The sequence below is a fragment of the Melanaphis sacchari genome, unplaced genomic scaffold, assembly GCF_002803265.2.
Source record: "Melanaphis sacchari strain LSU unplaced genomic scaffold, SCAv2.0 Contig79_pilon_pilon, whole genome shotgun sequence".
NCBI classification, from domain to species: Eukaryota; Metazoa; Arthropoda; class Insecta; order Hemiptera; family Aphididae; genus Melanaphis; species Melanaphis sacchari.
In genome coordinates this window covers 1,079,445-1,093,626 of record NW_020271559.1, presented here as the reverse complement: position 1 = coordinate 1,093,626, position 14,182 = coordinate 1,079,445, and the positions used below count along the sequence as shown (strand labels likewise).

Genomic DNA, 14,182 nt, shown 5'->3' with positions numbered 1-14,182 from the left:
GAATGGGAAAATTCATATTTAAGTTAATGAATATTTTTATAAATAATAATATTCAATATTTCATAAGAAAAAGTATAATTTACAAGTTTGGGTGATAATAACGATTTTTTAACAATAATTTTTTTTTAAAAATTGTTAAAAATAAAAAATAATTACGGCATAATGATATCAAAATTTAAGTGTTTATTGTTTATAATTAATTACATGAATAATAAAATTAATTTTAAGTGGTGGTTCATTGATATCAAAATTCTTGATACGAAATAAAATAAAAAAATAATAAAAGCAATTATATTTTTAATATTATGTTTCAAGTTATGAAGTAGATATATTTCGTAACTAGTAACCAATAGATCAATAGTTAAACAAATAGATAGCCTAAGTAATAGTAATTGAGTATTTAAATTTTAATAATACAATTGTCGATTAAAAACCACTAAATTATTTTATGTTGGTGATATGATAAATCAAAATATTGTATGGAACCAGTTAAGTGTATTTTAAATAAATACAAATAAAGATAACATTTACTTTAGACATCGGTATATAAAAAAAATAATAATTAGGCTTATTAGAGTTTAAGTGACTAATGACAAATACGAATGTCAAAAATAGGTTCTTGAGAAACTATACTACAGAAGACCTTTGTGTATTAATCTTTCTGTTATATATAATCTGTAAACGAGAAAAAAATCTGAAAGCGTTGAAAAAAAATATCAAAACTACAATTAAAAAGGGGAATGTTGTAATGATATATATATATAAGCAGGTGTATTACAATTGCTACAAGATTGTTAGTGTAGACAGAATTAAAAGCTGTTTTTATTTCTACCGAAAAAAAAACGGTGGGAGGCGGCAATGATTTATTTTCACGCGGCATGTCGGGCATTTGAATGATGTACAAAATAATGAAATAATGTTAATGTACATTAGAATTAAATAGACAAATATAAATTATGTTAGAAAAAAAATATACTTTCATGAACTTTAAATAATAGTTCATACAAATAATCGAAAGCTAAATTAAAATTATTAATTAATGTAATATATTTTATTATTCTGTATCCACTATTCTCTGTAAATAAGTATAATAAATAAAGGTTCACAAATACATTAAAAAATTATATATTTGTTATTTATTATGATTAAAAATTAAGCAAACACTTTAGCCTCGAGACTATTTCGATAGGTGTTTCACATTTTGAAACAATACTAATACATAAAAAAAGAATTTAGTATATAGGGGGAAATATAGACTTTATAATTTTTTTTATAATTATTGTCTTTCAAAAGTTGATAAAGTTATAAACTTTGATGAAAGCGTGTAAAATAAAATGTTACACAATTAAAACACTATATATATTTACTATTTTCTTTTTCTTTTTAGAATTGATACGAAATAATTGAATATCATTTAACTTCCATGTTTATTATACTTCCATAATTATGAAAAAAAAAAAAAGTTTATTGTTATCATTATCCATTACAATGATGGTATAAATTATTATTTTATTTTTCTTTAGTCACCACGAAAGTTTTACTAGGCATTTATTTGAACTATCACAAAATATATTAAAATTATTAATACTTTTATTTCATAAATATCGTCACAGACTAGGATTTATGATTACATAAATAACTACAACCATTTTAATATTAAAATCAAACTAAATGACAGTTTATTCTCTAAATATATATAAGTTTTCGAATTTAGTATTCAAATCACCACTTTTTCGATACCAACCATACCTATAAAATGACGATTATGTTACCAAGGTAGATTCTAAACTATTGGATATATATCCTATCTTATTTTTTTCCATTAAAGATTAATTTTATCTGTTAGATACCCATTTAATTTTGCATATGATACGAAAATTTACGCAAAAGGCTAGTCAAATACTCCCTAAACATACCTATTCAACCAAATTTCTGGTGATATAATTACTTACCTTTATTTCTCATGATGTCTAATTAGCTGTCTGTTAACTGCTATAAATTTTTTTACAGTATAGAAAATAATGATACTCTCAACCAAAATATTAAAATCAATAATGAAAAATGTTCTCATATTATGTTTAACTTTTAATATACGTTGCGTCTACATAATGTATTGTCTTCGTATTGCAAACACACAAAGTACAACGTAACAAATTTTCATTCAGTAGAATCCGTTTTATATTTTTAGCCTTAATATTATTGTAAAACTTAAATTTAAGATAAAGTAATTTTGTTTAACCAACGTTTTTTTTTATATTTTAATTTTAAATAAAGTTACGTATATTTTAAATTTTAATATTTTATATTTAACAAATAAAGTATTATAAAAATACTTAAAAACCGATATAACCAAACACTAGCTAAAAAATAATATACAAAATTTCACACAAAACTTTAACATCGCTCAAATCCTCTCATTTTCCACTTATCATTCTCATACACTTTTCGTCAACCCACATTGTTTCAAAAAATTCTGCTGCAGTAGTCTCTTAATTTAAATTAACAAATCAATTTCTAAAGAGTTCTATTAATGGATAGCCTCCTTTATAAAATTAATCTAAATGATGTATGTGTACTATTGTCAGATTATTTATCATGTAATCTAATTTTATCATAAAAAATATAAAAATATATTTTCATATTTACTCGCTTATGTATTAAAATATAAAAACAAATCTAACTGTCAAATTTGTTAACGGACAAATATACTGTAATAGTAATACTTAAAATACCGAATTTTTGTCCGATTAATAAATTTTTTTATATTTCGGTAGATAAAATTAAACAAAAAAATGTTCTTGTTAAACTCTATTCATTTTTGTTATCTCTTCGTTTATTTGCCCACTTTTAGAAAATCAATCCAAACTTGGTCTAAAAAATGTATTTTAACTAAACACAAAGCTTCAACTAATGTAGTCGGCATAGCTGTATAACTGATATAGTAACACACAAAATAGTAGTAAAATTTACATATAATAAGTCATAAGAGAAGGTAGTAAGCGATTAATGCAATATTTATTACTTCATTTTACCTATCTTTATCTATCCCTTAGTGGTGTAACTACCTTTGAAACAATTATTTTGACTTCTTTAATTTCACCATTTTTTTTTGATTTTTCTTTTATTATTATTATTATGACAAGCCCGATTGTAAGCGAAGTGTAAATATTTATATTTTGATGTAAGATTTAGAAGGATAATTTATATTAATGATCACGAGAAGAATATCTGAAATATGATTTGTCTATATACTTCTTACCTATAAACCACGGATTTAATACTTAGTCCGAGTTAGAAATATAAAAATTCTTATCAATATTTTATTGTTTTTTAACGACATTAATATTATTAATTTTTTATGTGTATAAAGAAATACTTCTATTTATGTCAAGGAATCAATGGTAATGAGCTAGTTTAATATTATTTGATATTTTTCTGTCGTTAGAATTTTACACTACGCACAATATTGCATTTAAAAGACATAAACACAAACATAATTTACGACCACTGTCAAGTTAAATAGACTGCGGTGGTGTAGAACAAAAGAGGAAGACATTACGTGCTTGATTCAAATAACGATACACTTTTAAACTTTTAACTTGAATCACTATGGTTATTCCATTTTTATGATAATATATAACCTTAACAGACCAAAATTACAATCAAAATAAACAAAAATTATGTTTCATTAAAAATGCACAATAAAACACCCTCAATATTGACGCATTAGTAAAAATAAACAACAGTTATACAATTTTCCAAATATTTCTAAGTAATTATAGTTGTATTTTTACAGTAAAAATAAATTCACTATAAAAAATATATTCAACATAACACAATAAACCAAATATATGTATATTGATTTAATTTACATAAATATTTTTTTTTTTTTCATAAAAAACTATTTCTATACCATTTTTTCATCACATTTATTCACTTAATTTATAATTTTTGGATAAAAATATACCTTAAGAAAGAAACTAATACAATTTAATAGTTAAGTTATTAGTTATAATATGTCATGTTTGGTCTTAAATTTATATAACAAAAAAAGCATTCCTTATTATTAATTTTTATAGTTGATTATTTTTACAATACCATGGTAAACATTATATTTTAATTCTACTTTATAATATTTAACAATTATATGAAATTATTCTAATTAAATAATTGTTTTTTGACAAATCCAACTTAATTAGTTTTCCTATAACTCGATTATTTTTCTCTTTTATTCGGTACATTACATTCAATGTTTGCACTACAATATAATAATAGTATAGTTATAAAAATGCGTGTCATTAAAATTAATAGCACTATTTATTTTGAAAATTTCTGATTAAATTTATATTTAATTAACATATATTTTGCTTTAGTGTGAATATTATATAAACTAATCTCAATTGAATTGGTTGTTATTTTTAGTTATTAATAAAATAAATACTTTTGGCACCCACAAATTTATGTATAAAAAGTACGATTTTATATTATTTGTCTTAGGGTTTTCTAGTAAAGAAGATATTTTATTATTAAACATGTCGTTCAATAATCGCGTATAGAATTTATGACTTCAATAATTTTAACGTTGAAAGAAGATAATAATAAATTAATAAAACTTTCGCTACGATTTTTAAATCAATTATTCACTAAAATAACACGAAAATACGTAAATTTATAAAACATCATTTTTAAATATTTTCATGTACAAGTATAATTCAATTTTTTAAACTAACTAAGAAATATGCGTTCCATACATAGTTATTAAAAGTATGTAAAATATAATATTTCGGTAAAATAGTCTTATGGGAAATACATATTAGTTGACTACGGTTTAATTCGATATGGTGATTTCTTATAACTGTTTACTATAATATTTTGTATTTAAAAATACCTACTATTTCTTTAGATATAAAATAGAGCGATGAATTTATTGATTTTACAATGATGTTTATTTTTATTTATTAAATTTTCAACTGCAATATATTTTTTAGCAAGAATCTAGTTGTTACTTTTATGAGTTAAGATTTTCATTTTTCTTGATAATTAGGAAAATGAAACATTTTTTATTCGTTTAAAAATCTTAAAAGTGTTTTATAAAATGTTCATCAAAATGTTTTACTAATGTTATTTATAAAAATATTAATGATACATAAGGACTTTTTTTTTTTTAAGTCGAAATCATGAAAACTTTTCAATAGTTAGTTAATTAAATATGTATAAAATGTTAAATTTTTATAGCAAGGTTAGGCTTATCCTAGCTTGAAGATTTAGTACAAAATTTCTTTTACGTGATATAGTATAAAAATATTTTAGAAATTAGAAATAAATAAATAAATATTATACTTAATATTACATTTTATTAAATTGCGAGTTTGGATACAATTATATATTTAAACGAAGAATAACAATTTTAACTAGTTTTTGTAATTTAAAAATAATAACTTGTGGTGATTTATATATTGTATTATTATATCTTCATGACATTTTCAAAATATTTAGAATAAATTTAACTTATTATCTATTTATTTTACATGCCTATCAATTTTTTTCTAAGGTTAGGTATTCTCTCAAAAGAAAACTTTTATAATAAATTAACATTAATAATATAATAAAAAAATTATATTAGAAAAAAAATTAAGCCTATCTACTGTAATACTAAAATAAATTACTTGAATAGCAATATCAAAATACATATCATGAACTAATAAGCTTAGTTATATACATTATAGGCTGTCAGCCGTCTTACCTCAAATTTTTTTTTTCTTATTCAATCATTAATCATTGAATTACAATTTAACAAAAACATTATAGTGGCTTACTCAATGACGATAATGACTTGACACTTTATTTACAATACAACGATTAACTATTTCCTTCAAACTTTTTCGAATTATTATTTAAATATCAACTTATGGCGTTTTTAATATTATTTTTATCAAATTTAAATTTAGTATTTATTTCTAAAACTAAAAACAAAGTTTTATAGAAAAAGCGCATAGAAACTTCATTATTATGATTAAAATAACCTAGGCGCACTATGTAGATATAAAATGTTGTAATGTATTATTAAAAAAAAAAAGTTTTACATTTGAACTAGAAAAGCCTTTCATTAAGTACATAAAAAAAAAAAAATTTAAATCAATAAAAACGTGTAACGACGTATTTTTTTAAAACAGTTTATTTTTTATATCATTTCAAACTAATTCACAGTATGAAATATACCTCACATTTTATTAAAATATGCAAAAAATATAAATTAAATAATAAACTTTAAGAATATTATATATTATATAAATTTTAAACTGTTTAGCTTATGGTTTTACATTTTAATGAAACCATGTGAAATTATTAAATAATAAATAATATATTTTACTTAAAAATAAATAAATAAATAAAAGTTCACACAGGAAACATCTGTTTGTTTGTTTTTTATGACTTATGAATAAATTATATATTTTGGTATAGTATTACATTTTAAATCACATCGAGAATACAAATTTTACTTACTAATTACTATAAGAAACTAATTAATCATCTTATTGGTATAAATTAAAGAAACTAGTAGAAGGTTTTTTAATTTTATTTTTATAAACTTATGTAAATATGTATATGTGAATATTTGGTTTTATACTAAAGTAATACCAAAGTAATTACTAATATTCTTATTCATTATAAATTACTTAAATTAATAATTGAATGGTGATTTAGAATTTTTGAAATTAAAATATAATGCTTACACTTTATTTTCAACAAAATGTGTTACGTTGAATGATTTTTTTTTTTTAAAGAACATAATGCATTTATATTTTTATGTTATTTTTGTTTTACTTTTTTAATACTTCTTATAAACTGTTGAAAGCATTATACTAAGTTTACGTATATACGAAGTATTAAAAACCACACCATAAATAAAATAAAATATTTAATATGTTACGAGTTATCTACGCAGTATAAAAGTGTTGAATACAAAAGTAAACAGGTACGTCTCCGTGAGGGATAAGTTACAAATTATAGCTTATAATGGTCCTGCAGATAACTAACAAGGTCAAGCCTGCAGTATGTTTTATTCATAACTCAACCTTCTTGGTTAAGTCTGTTCACAAATGCATGATTAATCACGTTGGTTTTTAGGCGTCGACGCTTTATCGTATGCAATTTAAACCTAGGATAATGTCGTGAAGCCCACATGTAATACCTAAGAAACAAGTAGCCTATAATAATTCATTGTAGTTCACTAACAGTCATAGAATTTACTCCGATGGTTGTCTGGAAGACTTTTTACAGATTGCCGGACAAAAAAAAAAAAAAAAACTATTACTCGATTACTCGTATTATTAATTTATTTGCATTGGGATGGTATATAATATTAACGGCGTTTATATGTATACTCTATGGTATAATTATTGTATCATAATTGTTTCAATAAATTTAACCAAGATTTTTTTTTTTTTTTAGAAGCATATGATCATGCAATTACATGATTGCATTAACTATTCCATAATACAAAACAATGTATATAATCATTTTTGGAGGAATAACTTTAATATTAAGATTTGAGCAGTAAGCACATTATGTGTTCTGTTAATACACACCGAGTTAATACTCTCAATGGCTGTATATAAAGTATATTATTATCAAACACACGTTCATAACACATCTTTACTATATTATTCTTAGTAATTTATTGTAAATTGTACTACACGTAAGAATAATAAATAAAATATTTAATTAATTAATCGAGTAAAATATTGTTTAAGTATTTTTTTACGTATTGCATAGTGTACTCATTCTATTTTTGTATATCGAGAATGCTCTGTGTTTGAAATGGTATTGTATGGGCTAAAAAGAAATTTTTAAAAATTTTAACTTTTATTTAGTTTACATAATGTTTATTTAAGGTATCCTTTGTATTTTCTACCGAGCAATTATACTTTGATGGCAGTGAATTTTATATTAATTTAAGGCTGACTATTGTTCATATTTATCATTAAATTATTTTGATAAAACATTTTATTACACATATGAACTCAATAAATTAAAAACAAATACCTATAAAGGTTTTAAATTACTACTATTTGTTTTTAAAAATACTCATCTCATAGCAGTTATTGTCAATAGTAAGATTTGAATAAATGTTTTATACTTTTGTTTACTTATTTATAAATTTATTTAGTTCTACATTCTATTAAAAAAAAAGTGTTTATTCTTTTTTCTATTTTTTTTTTTTTTGTTTTTTAAGAATTTTACTAAATATAAAATATTTAAAGTTTTATCTATAAATTATATATTAAGCAAAGTATAATTTTATTAAAACAAACTGTTATAAAAACAATACAATGTGATAAGTTTAAAACATTTGAGGAAAACATTTGAGGTGACCAAAAAAAAAAAAAAAAATAATAAATAAATAACAATTTATAATTATAAATATATAATTATTAAGTTTAGTATAAAGGAGATTCAGCTTTGCAAAAGTTATTTTATCTAATTTTACGATATATATATAGTACGCCACACCAACTCCTTTGTCTAAACTTTAAGTGCATGCATGTACTTAGTAAACTGTTAAATCAATATTAAATTATAATATAAAATATAATATAATATACAATATATATACTGGAAAGAAGAAAGAACACAAATCATACTTTGTAAATATTTTACATAACAAAATATGTCATCAAAAAACGCTACAATCTAATATGTTCAAAAAATAGATAGTAATAGGTATATACCACATAATCAAAATTGGTTAAAATAATAAATACTATGCATGAAATAACGAGTGTTTAAAATAGCAATTTTGTATCTATTATAATTCGTAAGTACTTAATAAACTATGTTGATCTTGACATTATTAGGTATCGTTTGCTACTACTACATTTGCTGATACAGTATATTCATGGAATACACCATATAACATAAATTTACAGTAAGCTTTCAAGATACATAATACTCGTGTATTATATTACAGTATGTGAAATATTTATGCATAGTTCTCTACAAGTATCATTCTCAAATAAAGTACGAAAAGATATGTTTTTAACTTTACTATTATTTAAGTATTATACATATGATATTGTATTCTATGTAATAAATGTTATGATAAAAAATATCCATAAAAATTAATTAACAGTGTTTTTTTTTCTCCAAATTCAATTTACAAACCATTATATTATGTGATAATTTTCACTATAAAATATAATAACGCACATTAACGTAACTGAATATGATTTTAACGAACTTGACTCTTTGATGTTTAATTAATTGTTAAAACAGTTTTTATGAATATTTTCAAACAATATTTAACGCTACGATGTTTTTACGACATGATATATTATTAGACTCTACAGAGTTAATATTTTTCCACTTAATAAATAATATTCATCATCAAGTATTTATAATTATTACTATTATAATTACCTAATTTATTCCATAATATTAGAGCTGTATTTATATAGCTCAACAAATGCAGAGTATAATTTAAAGACTAAAATATGACAAAAATAATGGCATGAGCAGATAAATAAACAGAATAATGTAATAAGTTAACATTGGAAGATAATTCCGAAATATCACAAAAAACATTTATGCGCATTATGTTTTATTATAAATTATACAAATTTTAGCAAATTATGATCCAAGTGACGTATAGAGATTACTTTTGAGTGTCTTAAGTATTTTTACATTGATTAAAGTGGATTATGATGATATTCTTTCATAATTCTAGTACATACAAGTAGTCTTTGAATTATTTTAAATAATCGTATTAAAACGGTTGATAATAAATCATTTTTGGTTATGTGTTTCCTTAAGTTTATGTGAATAACTTCTAGCATATAAATGATAGATAATTTTTCTAAAAAGCAGTGGTGTGTGAACTACTGATTCCTCGTAATATAGTTCTCTTAGATGAAATACAATTTCCAAATTTTTAGTGAAAAAGATCTAAAAACCATAAAAATCACGTTTAATATCGAGAACTATATTATTATGCTGATATTTTCATTTTTCATAAAAGTAGTACACTAAAAAATAATCAATTAATTTAAAAAAAAAAACACTTATTTTTATGAAAAGTAAAAAAAAATATTTTTTAAAATATCGATATTTTACATTTATTTTTTTTTTTTATAGGGAGGTTCATATAAATCGTTTCATAATCACTACTGAAATATTTTCAATAAAAATGAATACATATTATATATATTTATCAATCAATGATTTTTTTTTTTTTTTTTTAAAGAGTGCAAAAATTTAAATACCAGCCCATACAATAACCAATGCACTATTCTATTCGTTTCAATTTCAAATTATTTTAAATAATTTCGTATTCAAGTTCAGTAATAAATTATATACGATTATATCATGAATATCAAACTATTCTATTTTATAATATTTAACCAAATACAAATATTTACCCACTTTAAATAACCTAGTAAATTTAATAATAATAATTATATAAAAAAAAAAAAGTTAAAACCTACTCAAAAAATTATCAATTAAGGTTAAAATTATCAAATTGTACCTTAATATTAGAATTTAAATTATTTAATAGGTATATTAGTTTCCATTTAATAAGAAATATAATATTTTTGTGTTACATTTATCTTAAACAATTTAGTTTTTAATTATACAATATACATATATATATATTATATATATACATATAAATGATACTGTAAATTAATTTTTATTCTCTTTAATATGTAGTTCATTTGTGATAGATACAATAGAAGTAAGTCATTTCTCATCTATCATGTTATATACATATTATTATATAACAAAATATTAAACATAATAAAAGTATATGAAGAACGGTAGACTGTAATCTTATAATGTATTATGAGTATTTACTATTGTAAATAATAAGCATGATCCAATTCTCATAACTTAAATATTTTTAGAGAGTACCTAATATCTAAAATTAAAATATGATATAAATAATAACATCAATATTACTAATATATTATTTAATATTATAAACATATAAAATAAAGTAATCCATTGTGCATGTGGTACATTCGGTACGTAGAAGAGTTAATACCTACTTATTTTGATTCAATTATTATAATGGTCATTTTAGATTCAAGATTACCAAGTAATATTATGATTTACTTAATTTATCTTTTAAAGTTAATGTGCTAGAATTAAAATTCGTAAAATATCTATATAGTCGTTAGGAAAATTTTCCGTTCTCTATTATATGTGTACATATTAAAAATACATTAGTATCCCAAATTTGAAAAAAATAATTATAATATACGGTAAGGTTTATCTATAGAAATATATAGTGTATTGTGTATATTTTTCGATAAATAACAAAAAAAAAAAAAAAATGACTTTTTAAAGTAATCTTTAAAGAAAGAGCTATTTAAATACCATTATTAAAGAACAATATGGCATATGCACGATTTAAATAGTAAAATGTTTTGGCTTAAATTTAAAAATTTAATTACACACTACGCAGTAATTGAAACTTGGTTTATGGTAATTGTTTCAAATTTGAATTTACTCTTCACAGTTTTTCATCAAACGTGTTTTTACAGATTTCCTGTAAATTTTTATAGATATCTCATCAAATTTTTTACGTTTCCTGGAATAAAATAAGTTCCTTATAAACAAAAACACACTCTAAACTCGTAGTATTTAGAGAATTTTAATTATAAAACTAATATTTATTTTTATTTCCTCTATTCTGAAATTAATACTAGGAATAGTTTTATTTTTATTAACATTTTATCTACATGCTGTAGATAAATAATAATAACTTATATAATATGATAATAATAATAAATTGCATCATTAGTTTATATTTTTATCTTATTATTTTAATATTAACTTTGAGCTTTTCAGTAAAAATATATTTTTTAGTTCATTGAAACTGAGAAATTAACGAAAGAGATTTAAAATATTAAACGTTTTATAATTTTTATGATTAATTATTAACTTATTTAACTGCCATTGTTTTCAGTGTAATAAAAATAAATGGTGAAAAATTATGCATTTATAGATAAAATGTGTGTGATTTTTTTTTTTTTTTGAACTTGAATAAATATAATGATATTTCTTGATTTTTTGGTTTTGTACGTATATAATTTATCATGATTTTAACTTGTATAGTTTAAGTATATTTTACTGGAACAATTTTTATTTGAAAAAAAAAATGTTTCTTAATGATTTGAAATGATTTATTATAGTTTAAACGAAAAATGTAGTTTAGCGTTGTTTTTTCAGACGTTAACTGACCATTAAAATCACAAGCAATAACAATATATTTGTTTTTTTCTTTATCTCGAACGCACATAAGCTTTGTACCTATAATCTAAATTTCTTTTAATTTATTACTTTCACTATTGTACATGCAACATTCAACATTTTGTGAAAAAAAATTATTCACAACAATGTTTTATTTTACAAGTATATTAATAGTTCATTAATTGTTTAATAGTAATAAGTAAATATTTAACAAATCTTAAATTTCCTTAGTCCTTAGTTTTACTACCTACAGTATTTTAAACTATTAATATTATAAAATTTACCTCAGTGATGAATAATGCTAAATTTTTTTTTCTATTTATATCAATATTTATTAACTGAATATAACATTATTATTTCTAGAATTATTTTTTACTGGCGTCAATTTATCCTAGAGAAAAAATAAATAGCACACTACACAGATATTAAATTGTTAGCTTGACCTAAATATTGAATAATACAATTATTTTTATTTCACTAATTAAATCAATTTAATTAATTTTATCAATAATATTTTTCCAAATATATAAAACTAACATAACTTTTAAGTTTTCTGAAGATTTAATAGTAAATTTAGGTTTTTTTTTTTTTATACGTCATACTATAAGACGTAAATTATAATTGTATAATATTTTATAAATTTAAAAAAATGTGTAACAAAAAAAAAATATTTATACCTAATGTACCGGTGCAGTTTATTTTGTTTGTTTTCTTTTATACTAAAACATAAAACAGAGATATATTGTTTTAAATTTTATTTTATACAGAAATGTATTTACAATGAGATTTTTAAATTTTTTTATTTTTTTTTATCAGATTATAACAAATCGCAATATTTGATTCACTACTTACATAACAGAAAAATAAAACTATGCATTATTTATCTCGTTTTTTATAAATACTAAATATTTATAAGACCGATTTATCTAAAAAAAATTTAAGTTAAAATATTTATTACTATTAAGCTTTAGTTTAGAGTTATACATTTTTAAATCAATTACTTACAATTGTACGCATATTAACTTTCTATTGCTATAATCATTTAACAAAATATAATTTATAAAAACAATAGTTTAATGATGTTTGTTAAAACACATTGTATTAATCGTCAACCGGCTTATACCATTTTTAATGTGAATACTCTCGCTTACTTACGTTTAATATTGTTCTTCGCAGGGTCTATGCCATGTAGTGTGAGTAAAAATAGCAACCACTATAGTAATAATATTTTTAAAGAACCGTTTATTTTTTTGTTTTTGGCAGTCTAGTCGACAAAGCCAATAAAAGCGGTTGTTGCGCGTAGTATTATATTGTAATAATAACACAAAGTATCTGTATATTATAATAATATGTGTTGTGAATATGATAATATTATCAACAACAGTTATATATATCTATATCATAATATCATAATAAATATTTTTTCTCAGTTGTTTAAAATAACTATTATACAGTTCGTTTAATATAGAAAAGAAAACCGTTCAAAGAAAATGCAAGCAGGTATGTATGTACGATTCAATTTAAAAACGCTCTCAGCTGCGTTGTTTTAAATCCATCGAGAATTGATACGTTAACAAGTTTATTATATTATTATACCTATCACACCAATTGGTAGCAGCATATTCCATTTGAATTGTGTATACTTGCCACTTGAGATTTTTAAAATTGTAATTATATTTTATACGGCACTTTGTATTTTTATACGATCATGTTACAAATCCTTCGAGGCGTAAACACAAAGTGTGGGAATAATAAATATGACAGCAAATTACATTTATTATTTTGCACAATAATAAGTAAAATATATGGATAATATTTTATAGTATACGATGTATATTATATATGTTATACTTATTTTTAATTATTTTAGAATTATTTTTATTATATGTAGATTTTAGAGTTTCGTCTGTTTATTTGATTAAAGGTA

General features: G+C 21.3%; 1 protein-coding gene across 4 annotated transcripts in view; it reads left to right on the top strand.

Moving 5' to 3' along the window:
- The window catches only part of LOC112601473, a 107,087-nt gene that overhangs the window by 55,781 nt on the left and 37,124 nt on the right, over nucleotides 1–14,182 (top strand). The window contains exon 1 of one of the 4 annotated variants that reach the window (XM_025349119.1): nucleotides 13,640–13,755. The exons of the other annotated variants lie outside the window; for them this stretch is intronic. The gene's annotated coding sequence lies outside the window, so the exon portion shown is untranslated. Of the gene's footprint in view, nucleotides 1–13,639; nucleotides 13,756–14,182 lie in introns of those variants that run through there. 4 annotated transcript variants of the gene reach the window in all.